Source organism: Triticum dicoccoides, chromosome 5A, assembly GCF_002162155.2.
Source record: "Triticum dicoccoides isolate Atlit2015 ecotype Zavitan chromosome 5A, WEW_v2.0, whole genome shotgun sequence".
Lineage (NCBI taxonomy): Eukaryota > Viridiplantae > Streptophyta > Magnoliopsida > Poales > Poaceae > Triticum > Triticum dicoccoides.
In genome coordinates, this window is record NC_041388.1 from 253,359,988 (window position 1) to 253,369,061 (window position 9,074).

A 9,074-nucleotide genomic window follows, 5' to 3' on the forward strand; every position below is an offset into this window, starting at 1 on the left:
ATAGTATAAATAGTTTCTTGCAATTTTATCATATTGGAAACATAGAGAGGTGGAGATATAGTTCCTCTCTCATAATAATTGCAAGTAGGAGCAGCAAGCACATGCATATTATATTCATCAAAATCATCATGTGCAACAGTAAAAGGCAACCCATCAATATATTTCTTAATAAGAGCAAACTTCTCCGATATAGTGTAGTTTGGAGAATTCAAAAAGATAATAGGACTATCATGTGTGGGTGCAATAGCAACAATTTCATGTTTAACATAAGGAACTATAGCAAGTTCATCTCCATAAGCATAATTCATATTGGCGTCTTGGCCACAAGCATCATCAAAAAGGGATATTTCAAAAGAATCCAAGGGATCATAACAGTCATCATAGCAATCATCCTTCGGTAAGCACGAAGGGGAATCAAACAATGTATGAGTTGAAGAGTTACTCTCATTAGAAGGTGGGCATGGGTGATCAATCCGCTCTTCCTCCTTTTGTTCTTCGCTCTCTTCCTTATCTTTTTCATCCAATGAGCTCACAGTTTCATCAATTTCTTCTTCAATAGACTCCTGCAATATATTAGTCTCTTCTTGGACAGCGGAGTATTCCTCAATATATGGTTTAATATAAGCATTAGAAGCATAATTATCATAGCAATATTTAAGTATGGAAAAATTTTCAGAATTGTAAAGAGTAGCACCATACTTTTTAATCAAAGAAGCAATTTCATAAGCACCCTTAAAAGCAACAAATTCTTCAATTTGTTGAACATCATAGTAATTATAAACACCCTTAGCATACAAAGATAAGATTCCATCATCAATAAACTCACATTGGTAGGTAAGGTGTTTCTTAGGGTTTTCAGAACAACAAGTAAAATCATATATATAACATAGATTCCATGCATAGCATTGCAAACGATGAATTTGATCCAATAAACGTTTCCCTCTTTCAGATATACGGTGTCGCACATAACAAGCATGCTCATCTAAAGATTTGCCCTCAACTAAGCTAGTTGGGGTTTCAGCATGAGTACAAAGGGATCAAAGATGATCCAAGTAATAAGCTTCAGCAGTGTGATAGATTTTGAGTGGTTCTTCAACCATTGGTTCAGTAGGTACAACTAATTTTTTTGGTATTTTGCGTTTCCTACCCATAACTAAAGATAGAAAACAACTAAGAACAGCAAATAAAAATTACTTAGTGATAAAGCAAACAAGCACACACACGAGAATATTCACCCCATGCTATTGCTCCCCGGCAACGGTGCCAGAAAAAGGTCTTGATATCCCACAAGTATAGGGGATCGCAACAGTTTTCGATAAGTAAGAGTGTCGAACCCAACGAGGAGCTAGAGGCAGAACAAATATTCACTCAAGTTCTATCGACCACCGATACAACTCTACGCACGCTTGACGTTCGCTTTACCTAGAACAAGTATGAAACTAGAAGTACTTTGTAGGTGTTGTTGGATAGGTTTGCAAGATAATAAAGAGCACATAAATAAAAAGTAGGGGCTGTTTAGATAAAGACAAAACTAAGTTAGTTTTAGTAGAGAGCTTGTTGTCAAGAGAAAGTTATTTGTCCCTAGGCAATCGATAACTAGACCAGTAATCATTATTACAATTTTATATGAGGGAGAGGCATAAGCTAACATACTTTCTCTACTTGGATCATATGCACTTATGATTGGAACTCTAGCAAGCATCCACAACTACTAAAGATTCATTAAGGTAAAACCCAACCATAGCATTAAAGCATCAGGTCCCCTTTATCCCATACACAAACAACCTACTTACTCGGGTCTGTGCTTCTGTCACTCACGCCACCCACCATAAGAAAATCATGAACATATTCAAACCCTACAGCGGGGATCTCTCACGCTTGCATGACACAGAGAGCACCATAGGATAGCACCAATAATAAAACATGCAACTCAAATCAATCTTGATCATCAAATAGCCATTAGGACAAAATGGATCTACTCAAACATCATAGGATAGCCATACATCATAGGGAAATAATATATAGCATTGAGCACCATGTTTAAGTACAGATTACAATGGGTAAGAGAGAGGTTACACCGCTGGATAGAGGGGGAAGAGTTGGTGGTGAAGGCGGTGAAGTTGTTGGTGAAGATGACGGTGATTATGATGGCCCCTGGTGGCACTCCGGCGCCACCGGAAGCAAGGGGGAGAGGGGCCCCCTTCTTCTTCTTCTTCTTTATTGACCTCCTCCCTAGATGGTAGAAGGGTTTCCCCTCTGGTCCTTGGCCTCCATGGCGTGGGAGGGGCGAGAGCCCCTCTGAGATTGGATCTGTCTCTCTGTCTCTCTCTGTTTCTGCATTCTCAGATTCTACCCCTTCACCGTTTCTTATATTCCCGGAGATCCGTAACTCCGATTGGGCTGAAAATTGAACACGATCTCTATCCGGATATTAGCTTTCTTGCAGAGAAAGAAGGGCATCAACTGCCTTACGGGGTGGCCATGAGGGTCAGGGGTGCGCCTGCCCCCCTAGGGCGCGCCCCCTACCTTGTGGGCGCCTCGAGCATCGTCTCGCGTTGTTTTCACTTCCCAAAAATCACATATATTCCAAAAAAATCTCCGTCCGTTTTTATTCCGTTTGGACTCCGTTTGATATGGATATTCTGCGAAACAAAAAACATGCAACAAACAGGAACTGGCACTGGGCACTGGATCAATATGTTAGTCCCAAAAATAGTATAAAAAGTTGCCAAAAGTATATGAAAATTGTCGAATATTGGCATGGAACAATCAAAAATTATAGATACGACGGAGACGTATCAAAGATGCAGGTGATAGCGCGGGGCTCCTGGAAGCCCCCAGCCCCCTCGTCTTGATGGTGGTCGTCATTCCTTCTGGGTGGCGGCGGTAGCGGAGGAAGGCCAGCGTTGCCTTGAGGACGACGGGGCTGATCCCTCCAGACGCCCTCGCGAGGCTGATCCTGCCAGCGGTCCTCACGAGGCCGGTCGTGCCACTCCTGGCGTGGGCCACGGTCGTCCCAATGTCCGCCACTACGTCCTCCTCCTCGGCCGTAGCCCCGGTCGCTGCGCTCGGGGCGTCGACCGAAGTGTCCTTCTTGAATGGCTCTGAGCTCTTGACAGTCACTGGTGTTGTGGGTATGCAGGTTGTGGAAGGCGCAGAATGGCCGGCTGCGCTTGGATGACTCAGGCTGGTCTCTTTCGCGCTTGGTGTCTGGCTCCGCCGCGAGCACGGCTGCTCCCTTGCGCTTCACGTCATTGGCCTTGGTCTTCTTCTCCTCTGGGTCCACAACAGGGAGCTCGAGGATGGAGAGGCGCCCCTCCTCAGCCCTTGCACACTTGGTCACGATGTTGAATAGCTCCAAGGTCATGTACATCTCCTCATGGATGGCGAGATCCTCCTTCATCTTGATGTCACGGACGCCGTCGGAGAACGCTGAAATGATGGCCTCGTCGGTCACCTTAGGGATCTTGATTCACGCGCTGTTGAAGCGCTGAATGTACTTCTACAGGGTCTCTCCTGGTTGTTGCTTGATGCGGCGCATGTCACCCACGACCAGGGGGCAGTCGCGAGTGCCCTGGAAGTTGGCGATGAAGCAGTTGCGCATCTCGTCCTAGGAGGAAACTGAGCCTCGAGGCAGGTTCAGGAGCCAGGAGCGGGGGCCATCCTTGAGAGCCATGGGAAAACAATTTGCCATGACTTTGTCGTCGCTGTTGGCCGCCTCGATGCTCAGCTCGTAGAGCTGCAGGAACTCTGCAGGGTCGGGGGTGCCGTCATAGCGAGGAGGCAAATCTGGCTTGAACTTCCCCGGCCAGGCGATGCTGCGCAGCTCGGGGGTGAAGGCGCGGCAGCCGGCCGTGGTCACGGGGGCCCTCCTTGGAGGTGGAGCTTGGCCTTGGCGCCCGCGCGCCGCTATGGCCAGCGGCGCGGGGCCTTGCTGCAGCAAACGATCCTGGCGCGGCGGAGCGAGGAGTGGCAGAGCGTTCGCTTGCGCTCGAAGGACTTATTGGCAGCTTCTTTCTTCACGCTCGGGCGCCGTGCGCGGTGGGTCGTGCCGTGGAGCCGCATGCCTTGGCGCTAGGGTGCCGTCTTGGGGCAGATGTGGTGGAGGTGCTTCTTGAGCTGCGTCGCCCGTGGCTGGTGGAGGGCGAGGCAGAGAGTGGGACGGCGCAGGGGAGCCCCCTTCGGCGCGGACAAGCTCGACGATGCAGTCAAGCCAGTCCTCGTAGAGGTCATCGACTAAGCGGTAGCACAGGAGCTCGTGCGCCATGAGGAGCACGGCCCGTGCGTCCGTGGGAACGCGACGAGCATGGGACGACGAACCAGCGGGAGTCAGCGATGGAGTGGCGGTGCGACCGTCCTGTCGCACCGAGGGGTGCGGCAAGGATGCTTGCTGCTCGTTCCCCGCCGGGCTGGTGGTGGCGTTGGCGGCAGGCGACAGAGAGCGACGGGGTGGCCCGCCAACAGGGGCTGTCTGAGCAACGCGGGTGGCGAGGGCAGCCCGATGCTCGGCACAGGCGCGACGTGCGTCCGCCATGGAGATGATGAAGCGACATGATACAGAGCGACGGGAAGGAAGCTTCAGTGCACCCCTACCTGGCGCGCCAAATGTCGGATCACGGGTTCCAGCAAAACCCTTAATGTTCGAACACTGGGGTGCGCGCGAAGATCTCCCCCCTATCGATCCGCATCCGAACTTAGCTAAGATCTCATGAACTAACTCGACGAAATCGGAACACAAAGGACACAAGATTTATACTGGTTCGGGCCACCGTTGTGGTGTAATACCCTACTCTAGTGTGGTGGTGGTGGATTGCCTCTTGGGCTGAGGATGAACAGTACAAGGGGAACAACAGCCTCCTGAGGTTGAGGTGTTCTTGTGCATGGCAAACTGGTTGTTGTTCGGGTGGATTCGAGATGAGTTGCCTCCTACTATGGTGGCTAATCCTATTTATAGAGGCCATGGTCCTCTCCCCAAATATTGAGTGGGAAGGGAGCCAACAACGGCCAATTCAAAAGGGGACAGCTAGTACAAGCTATCCTGACAAAAGCAGTCTTCGCCTGCCAAAGGCCCTGATGGTGACGCCATCTTGGGCTCCACGGTGACCTCCGTCTTGCCGTCCTTCTGGTCTTGATCTCGTTGCACCAATATGGCAACCTTTGCTTGATGCCTTGGTACTTAGCGCCTGCGCTTGCCCCCTTAGCACCAAAGGGGAAACAAGGACACTGCGCGCGCTGGCGCCCGCCTGGTCGCGATCGTCATGGCTTACGCCACGCGAACCTCGCGAGGTTTGCCCGGCCTTGAACTCTCCGCCCCTCACGAGCCAGCCTGGTGAGGCCGCTCCTGAGGAGGTCTCGTGTCATCCGCCTCGCGAGGTTTGGCCCCTTGCGAGGGTCTTGATTCCTTGTTTATGAAGATGGGCCATACAGGCCTGCCAGCAAAGCCACGCCATGGGCCACAGACAGGCAAGTCTGGGGACCCCTGTTCCTAGAACGCCGACAGTGATTACCAGCCAAAGAGTGATCACGTTTTGCTTGTGAGAGAAGTTTAGTCTACGGGTCTACAACATTCAGATGCATGTGTATTTTGCAAATTTCTATGTCTACAATACTCGGCACAGAGCTACTCTAGCTAATTGCTCCCACTTTCAATATATATCTAGATCGAGACTTAGAGTCATCTAGATCGGTGTAGAAAGCTTGCATCGATGTAACTCTTTACGACGAACTCTTTTATCACCTACATAACTGAGAAATATTTCCTTAGTCCTCTAAGGATAATTTTGACCGTTGTCCAGTGATCTACTCCTAGATCACTATTGTACTCCCTTGCCAAAATCATGCTAAGGTATACAATAGGTTTGGTACACAACATAGTATACTTTATAGAACCTATGGCTGAGGCATAGGGAATGACTTTTCATTCTCTTTCTATTTTCTGCCGTGGCCGGGTTTTGAGTCTTTACTCAATTTCACACCTTACAACTTAGGCAAGAACTCCTTCTTTGATTGATCAATTTTGAACTCCTTCAAAATCTTATCAAGGTATGTACTCATCGAAAGTCTTATCAAGCGTCTTGATCTATCTTTATAGATCTTGATGCCCAATATGTAAGTAGCTTTACAGGTAATTCTTTCTTTTAAAAACTCCTTTCAAATTCTCCTTTATGCTTTCCAGAAAATTCTACATCATTTACGATCAACAATATGTCATTCATATATACTTATCAGAAAGGCTATAGTGCTCCCACTCACTTTGTTGTAAATACAGGCTTCACCGCAAGTCTGTATAAAACTATATGCTTTGATCAACTCATCATAGCGTATATTCCAACTCCAAGATGCTTGCACCAGTCCATAGATGGATCACTGGAGCTTGCACACTTTGTTAACACCTTTAGGATTAACAAAACCTTCTAGTTGAATCATATACAACTCTTTTTCAATAAATTCATTAAGGAATGTAGTTTTGATATCCATTTGCTAGATTTCATAAAATGCGGCAACTGCTAACATGATTCAGACAAACTTTTAACCATCGATACGAGTGAGAAAATCTCATCGTAGTCAACACCTTGAACTTGTCGAAAACCTTTTGCGACAATTCAAGCTTTGTAGATAGTGACACTACTATCAGCGTCCGTCTTCCTTTTGAACATTCATTTATTCTGAATGGCCCACCGATCATTGGGCAAGTCTATCAAAGTCCATATTTTGTTCTCATACATGGATCCCATCTTAGATTTCATGGCCTTAAGCCATTTCTCAGAATCTGGGCTCATCATCGCTTCCTCATAGTTCGTAGGTTCGTCATGGTCTAGTAACATGACTTCCAGAACAGGATTACTGTACCACTCTGGTGCAGAACTTACTCTAGTTGACCTACGAGGTTGGTAGTAACTTGATCTGAAGTTTCATGATTATCATCATTAACTTCCTCACTAATTTGTGTAGGCATCACTGGAACTGATTTCAGTGATGAGCTAGTTTCCAATTCGAGAGAAGGTACAATTACCTCATCAAGTTATACTTTCCTCCCACTCACTTCTTTCGAGAGAATCTCCTTCTCTAGAAAGGATCCACTATTAGCAACAAAGATCTTTCCTTCGGATCTATGATTGAAGGTGTACCCAACAGTTTCTTTTGGGTATCCTATGAAGACACACTTCTCCGATTTGGGTTTGAGCTTATCAGGTTGAAACTTTTTCACATAAGCATCGCAACCCCAAACTTTAAGAAACGACATCTTAGGTTTCTTGCTAAACCACAGTTCATACGGTGTCGTCTCAACAGATTTTCAGACGGTGCCCTATTTAACGTGAATGCAGCTGTCTCTAATGCATAACCCCAAAATGACAGTGGTAAATCATTAAGAGAGATCATAGATCGCACCATATCTAATAAAGTACGGTTACGATGTTTGTACACACCATTACTCTGTGGTGTTTCAGGTGGCATGAGTTGTGAAACTTATTCCACATTGTTTTTAAATGAAGGCCAAACTCGTAACTCAAATATTCGCCTCTGCGATCAGATCGTAAAAACTTTATTTTATTGTTACGATGATTCTCTACTTCACTCTAAAATTCTTTGAACTTTTCAAACGTTTCAGACTTGTGTTTCATTAAGTAGATATACTCACGCCAACTCCACCACACGACCCCAAACGGATGTTCGGTTTGGCCGAATTTTGTCCCTTTGGGGCGGCAATGGGTTCGCCCATGTCCGCGTCTGTCCGTTGGGTCGTGGGTGCGCCCAGTGCGCAGCCGCACCCCAAATCTTGTCCGTGTTGGACGTGATTAAAAAATAAAAACTTAAATAAAATGACTTAAAATTAAATAAACGCAGTTAAAAAAATTTAAAACTTAAGTTAGGGTTATGGCCACAAAACGGCCCAGTTTCACGGCCCACTTAACGTCCTAGTTCCATTAATTAAACATAAAAAATAAAATAAAAACGGCCACCGCCGCCCGCGCGCTCCTACCGTGCCCGTCGATGCTGTCGTCATCTTCAGTGGCCACCGGTGTCGTTGTCGTCGCTGACGAGGTCGACGTAGGCCGGCGGCGTCGAGAGGTGGGCCGGCGGTGCATGGTAGAGCCGGTCCTCGTCTCCCAATAACGGGGGCACACATCCGCACGGATGTAGTGTCGGTCGCGCTCGCTGGCAGACATGGGGGCGATGGAGAACGCGGGCGGCACGGGGGACCGACATGGTGGTGATGCGGGCTCCTCCTTCTTCACGGAGCCGACACACCGTACCGACGAGGAGCCGGCCTCGTGGTCGTGCTTCCCCTTGCGGCCTAGTTTCCAGAAGCCCATGGCTACGAGGTGGCCGGCCGGCGAGCTCGAGGACGGGGGAGGGCCTAGGGTTTTCGCGCTGTCGGGTTTCGAGGAGGCCATGTGATGGAGTGGGGCAGTGTGGACGGCGACCTTCCCCTGGGCCGATGACACGTGGGGCCGGCTGCCCGTGCGCATTGATGTTGGCGGGTGGGAGGTAGGTGTCCGGCCGCCACGCGGCCCGACGCAGACAAGCGGCGTGTCTGTTCGGTGTCCGCGGCGACCCAAACTCGCACTACAAAAAAAGACACATCCTTGACATTTTGGGCCGAACGAATTTTTTTCTATCATACATATGACACTTCTATGACGATAATTGTGACAAAACCCGGTATCATCATAGATGTGGTGGGCTCCTACTTCTATGAAAAAAAATCATGACAGAAAATGGGCTTTTCGTCCTGGGCGGGTCGGAGACGTAGCTGCATGACATTCTTTGGGCCGTCCATGACGGAAAAAACTGTGGTAGAAGCGAGGGGAGGAAAATTTCAGGGAGTTCCCGGTTACTGTGGGAGGTCGGGGGCCGAGCGATGCGCGTTTCTCTCATACACGTACGCGCGTGTGTGTGAGGCGTTGGCTCTAATTGAACCCGAGCGAGGCGTTGGGCTCTAACTGAACCCGAGCGATTACAGTGCAGTCTACGCGTTACTGAACCCGAGCGATCGATCGATGGCTGCTAACTGAACCCGATTGAGCGATTCCTTGGCTACTGCTGCTAACTGAAGCCGATCGATGGGATGA